We start from the raw sequence: 6000 nt of genomic DNA on the forward strand, positions 1-6000 counted from the left end.
ATTTGATTTTCATTTCAAAGAGCACCAGAACCAGCAGCGGGCAGCTACAGATCTGAAGTGTGATCAGATGTGTCAGTGCATTTATGAGTGTGTGTGTGTTGCACTGCACTTTGCCTTTGCCCTTTCCAGCTATTGGTTTTTAGTAGTGTGTGTGTGTGTGTGTGTGTGTGTGTGTGTGTGTGTGTGTGTGTGTGTGTGTGTGTGTGTGTGTGTGTGTGTGTGTGTGTGTGAGCTGAGGCTCTTTGATGGAAGATGATATAGTGCACAAAAGTCAGGCTGGCCTTTGGAGCAGCTCATCTGATAATATGTGATGCTACTCTCCCCACCACTAAGACTCAAGACTATGCACAATCATACAATTGTGTTCACAACTTTACATAATATGATGGTAATTTGAGACTTTTATTCATTTCTTTCAACTTTTCTTTGTCCACAGTGAAATTATTGTACAGCAGACATGTTTACTGACTTAGTGGCTTATTTTGGATTTTCTCAAATCCATACAGTATACAAACGGACGTATTCAAACAGAAGTTTGCATACAGGCTCAAACATATACATAAACTTACTCAAAATCTTTCATTAAATTGTGCTGGATGTTCTACAAGAACTACTCCAAGGTCATCAGTTTGAATAATGGTGTGTCAAAGTTATTCGGACGCGTCTCCACTTTGCCCAGGTCTGGCAAAAGACTCAAACTGTCACCCTCAGATGAGAGGAAATTTGTTGGGATGTTAAGGAACAACCCAGAAACCACCAAGACTAGAGCCTGCCATGAACCGAAAACTGTTGGAACGCCAGCATCACTGTCCACAGCGAAGCAAGGTTAACAACGCTGACTGAGAGGGTACTCATCATTTTATGGTCAGAAAAGAGAAAGATTGATGTTTCTGGCCACAATGACAAGAGATATGTTAGGAGGAATAAAGATGAGGCTGTACTAACTGTCAAGCATGGTAGCGGTAGCATCATGCTCTGGGGCTGTTTTGTTGATATTCATACACTGCACAAAGTGGATGGAATAATGAATAGTAATCAACGACTAGACGAAACTTGGAAAAAACTGTGCGTTCCAGCAGGACAATGAACCGAAACACACATCAAAACTGGTTTGTGACTGGATTAAACTTCTGGAATGGTCTTCCTAAAGTCTTAACCTCAATCCTACAGACTATGCTTGAAATCCAGGTCCATGTCACGGTTCTGGGTCGGTACGACCCAGCATTTTGAGTTTATTATGTTTTGATTTATTTTTGAATGATCGTTTTGTTACTCTTGTGCTTTGTTGATCATTATTATTATTATTATTGGAATTCTATGTGTCTGTTTATTCATGTTTTAGGAATTGTCCTTCGGTTGTGTCTGTATAGTATAGTTCAAGTTCCATGTGTCATTTTCTGTCTATCTCTCAGTGTCGTGTCTGCGTCCTTGTGTAGTGTTTTCTTGTTTCCTGTTTTATTGTGAAGGTCGGCGTCTCATGTGAGTGTGTTCAGTTTTGTCTCGTCTCGTTAATTACTCCCAGCTGTGTCCACCACCTGTGTGTAATCTCCCTGTGTTTCTCTGTGAGTATTTAAGTCGCGTCTCCTGTCATTGTAGTTGCTGGTCTGTCTGTGTATCCACCATGTCTCACTCGTGTGTTTTCCCTGCTGTCCGTCGTCATTCTCCGCTGCTCATCCTCCGCTGCTCATCCTCCTTCATGTTCATGTCCTGGTTTGTGTTCACTAGTTTAGTTGTTCTCAGTTTAGATAGCCTTCTGTTCCTTTTGCCGTTTGCCCATTTTTATTTTGTGTTTAATAAACCACCCTCACACCTTTACAACTGCCTGCGTTTGGATCCTCCTTTATTTGCGAGTGAGATGAGTTCATGGAAATCACTGTATGTAAACTTCTGAGCACAGCTATATATTTCATCCAAGTAAATATTTTACAATAAGAGGCTTTTGTTCCATCCCAGACTTGCAGCTCAAAAGCTGCTTGGAAAGCCACACCCAACCAAATCTGGAGTAAAACTGTGACACGAGCACATGAATACTTCATAAGCAGACATGTGAGCTAAATGGCAGCTTTTGAGGATATAAAATGGGATGAGTGATCCTTGGTCTCTCTTAAATCGGTACAGAATAGCAAATTTATGAAAACTGGCTTCTGTGAATGTGTGAGTTCAAATTAAATGGAAGTACAGGGCCACAGCTTTCCACAGCACAAGTTTCAGTCTTTTTAAGATTTTATTTACTCAGTTGCGTTTCATTGGATTATTCAAAGGATCGAGTCTGAGTCACGGTAGCATTTTAAGAGTTAAGCATGAGGATAATTATTCTCTTTCTCCTTGAAACAGGCCGAGAAGATACAGTCCTTTAGTGCCAGTTAATGCACTTACTCGCTCTCGCTTACTCATGCTTAATACTAACAATTACAAGTGTCACAAATATCAAACTGCCTTCATACTATTCCCTTCACACGATTGAGAGAAAGTCAAAGTACAGCTACTTTGAAACCAAAGACTCTTTATTTTAAAAGGCCTTAGAAGTGTTAGAGACAAAACCTTTTTCTTTCCATCACTGTCTCATGCTTCAGAAATATAATATCTTCAGTTTTAAAAATGTTTAAATATTTACTTTTGCTTGTTCTTTTTATAAGATCCTACATGGACTTGCTCCACCCTCACTGAGTGAGTTCACCATGTTTAAATCCAATATCAGTGGAAGAGTAATCAGATCCTCTACTAGAAGGGATTGTACAGTACCTTTGGTATCTCACTACCTCTGGCAAAGATACTGAGATGTGGAATGGTATTCCAGCTGTATTAAGAGAATGGACTTCCTTCAACACATTTAAAACTAATCTCAAACGATGGCTAAACAGGAATCAGATTTGCAATCACTAGTTTTATATTAATATGTGTTATTTTTAATGTTACATATTTTGGGTTTCATTGTAATATAACATTTTGTGCTGTAATTTCATGTATTTGTTGTCTGGACTAGATTGTTGTACACTGTCTGAGGGTTTGCTAAATTCCGTATTTATTGTTTTTGTCTGACCTGCCAGGTGCTACAGATGTAAATTTAGCCTGTTGGCTAACTCTGGCATATTTACATTGATATATGTTCATTAATATGCGCTGTCTCTTTTTATTCAAAAGAAGATCCTGAGTCACATGTTTCAGTTTCCTTCCACAGGTGGGGAGCACAGTCTGCGCTTCCATTCTGGTGTTTGCATCTCCCTTCATTTGTGTGCATACACGTTCATGCAGCCATCTGATACAACCTCACACCTCAGCGTGCACTTGGCACAGGCAAGGGGCAGGCATCTTAAAATATGCTCAGTTTCACTCACACTCCCTCCTTCCTCTCCATTCACTGTCACGTGCAGCATAAACAAACACCATAAGAAAGGGGCAGCAGTGCATAAACTGAATTATAGCGAGGCACCTTTATGCCTTTGACCTCATGCAGCCATCCACAGATCACCAGAAGGGCACAGCTGACCTATGACATGCCTGAACTTTCTCCCTACATGTCTAAATCAGCAGAGACAACTGGTTCCACATCTCTTAAGCAAACATCAGTGTAGACTAAGAATCATCAGAATCAGAATACTTTATTAGTAAAAGTGAAAGCAAGAAAATTGTGTCTATGAGTATTTAGGCCACAATGCTATATCCACCACAGCATCACTGTGCATCATATATACTGTCTCTTATGACCGTATTAATCTCTTTAAACACTTAACGAGATTAAAGTAAGAAAAGACATGAACCTGTAAGCTGTATCGTGGCAATTGCTTACTAACAAAGATGAGAGCATAACAGAGGAAACCAAGTATTTCCAGCTGATGTGCTGCAAATAATCTAATCCAGTCCACTACCTCCAAAATGCCTATAGCCTGTACACTGCAAGATTAAACACAGCTTAAGATATCTGCGCCATGCTCCTCTCATCTGCTCAGATATCAGTTGTATTATTCCGATCATCAGTCCATTGGTGCGATCATTGTCCTGCACGGACACTGAGCACCGCGAGCCGCGCAATTAAGAAGGAATCAGTGCACTTACCACTTACAGCAAGGAGCGGCGAAGGCAAGGTGCGGGGAGTCGGAAGTTGTCAAATTAATGTTTGCTTCTGTCGTTTTTGTAAGTATGTCATCGTTTGGGTTTTATTTTCGCTGTGCTGGTGTGAGGACGGCGGTTCGCAGGACGGCTTGTCGGCTCTGTGATGCTGGTCACACGGCATGCAAGGCGCGGCGAGAAACGCGCTGCTGTGGCGAAAGGGATAGGAGGGTGGGAAGGAGGGAGAGGAGAGATGGATTACAAGCAGGCCCAGCCGCTTGGAGAAGACAGGCAAACAGCGACTACGCGTGGACATGTGTGGAGAAAGCGTGGAGGGAACTGTAAATGTTTACCTGTGCAAAAGCGTCCACCTGTCCTCACATTTATCATTGTGATTCACCTTTGCCATTCTTCGTTTCGGCCTCAGGAGGAAACTGTTTTCAGGCTGGAGAAAGTTACATTTTACGTTTTATTAACTGCTTTGCACCAGCTTTTAGCCCAGTGGTTTTCAAAAAAACTATTTCTGGCATGACCCAGTTGTGAAATAAATTTTACAAAATTATAATTTTAGTTAAATAAAAAAGTAAACACAGCAACCTTTTATTAAATAATAATGCTAATGATAATAATGTAGCTGCATTTAAAAAAATATGTTACAGGAACTGCCTTTTTAAAAACCTTAATTAGGCACTATAAACAGCTAGCAGTAGTTGATATGCAGTTAGCATATAAACTAGCTTACCAAGCTAGATAGCAAAGAAAACAGGAAGAATAGAAGAATTGAATAGCCAATTTATAACGTTAATCGCATAAAGTAACAGCTGTATGTGTAAATAAGCAAACAGGGTTTTTGGGGGGGTTAGCTAAAAAGGTTATGTTGATGTTCTTGTCATAGTACTTTTTTTATTCCCCCAAAGTGAAATATTAATCATAGCTGGTGTGTTAAATCCATAAATTTAGGGTTTTCATGTAGCAAATTCACAATGGGGATGAGACTCACTCCAACAAGTCACAGTCCATGGCTGTGAAATAGTTAACACACATTATAATGTGTTAATTGGCGATTTTTAGATGTGTTGTCATTTTTGCAGAGAGCGGCAATAACTTTGCCACTCTTGCTGTTTTGTTAAGCTAATGGTCTCCTGGCTGCACAGCCTCATACTTAATGGACAAAAAAGAGAGTAAAAGAAATCTTCTAATGTTAATTTCAGCAAAACAACTAAAGGGTGTATGTGGCAAAATGTCAAACTCGTTTACTCTAAAGCGTTGTAATGAGTTATATATATTTACATGTGTCCTAGCTCCTAAAGTTATTTAATCCAACAAGTGTGAAGAAAACAGTTACTTTTCTTTTGCAGCCACTCATGGTGAACTTCAAGAATTGTTGAACTCTTTGGCGGTCGCTGCCTTTTGCAAGACTGAAATTATTCTCTGATCTAACTCAAACAGCTGCAAGCAATCGCAGGCTGGAATACGTACAGTAGGCCTATGCAAGTTGAGACTCTTGGCTTGGACACAGCATTTAAATTTTTCCATTTCTGTAATGTATAAAACTCAACAAGTATACTGGATGTTTGCTAGAGATGACTCATAACACATCACATTGTTACTGTCTGAGTTACCCAGTCTGTACAGCACCAGTACACTAGATTAATGTGAAATGAAATTTCAAAAAAAAAAAAAAAGCAGACATGATCTTTACTGGAAAGTATTTTGAATTTATATGAGATCTAATGAAATTGAAATGGCTATGCTTCCGTTTCCACTTAGTGAGTATGCAGCAGTGTCTGCACAGTTAAGATTGATGCTTTGAATTTATTTTCTATCCAGCCTTTTTGGATCTCCAGTTCAATATTTAAAACAAGACCAGCCTTAAATGCAGCATGTGCAGTATATTCTCTAAGCCAACGTTTCTTACTCTCAGTGTGTTAAGCGGAAGACACTAATCCTACT

General features: G+C 39.7%; 1 protein-coding gene across 2 annotated transcripts in view; it reads right to left on the reverse strand.

The window, feature by feature from the left end:
* Positions 1 to 4248, reverse strand: part of rims3 (regulating synaptic membrane exocytosis 3) — a 55470-nt gene extending 51222 nt beyond the window's left edge. The window contains exon 1 of one of the 2 annotated variants that reach the window (XM_080862617.1): positions 4061 to 4248. The gene's annotated coding sequence lies outside the window, so the exon portion shown is untranslated. Of the gene's footprint in view, positions 1 to 4053 lie in introns of both variants that reach the window. The other variant, XM_080862616.1, reaches the window with a different exon arrangement.
* Between the last annotated feature and the right edge of the window lie 1752 nt (positions 4249 to 6000).

This window comes from Rhamphochromis sp. 'chilingali' (genome assembly GCF_963969265.1).
Source record: "Rhamphochromis sp. 'chilingali' genome assembly, chromosome: 17".
In the NCBI taxonomy this organism is placed as follows: Eukaryota; Metazoa; Chordata; class Actinopteri; order Cichliformes; family Cichlidae; genus Rhamphochromis; species Rhamphochromis sp. 'chilingali'.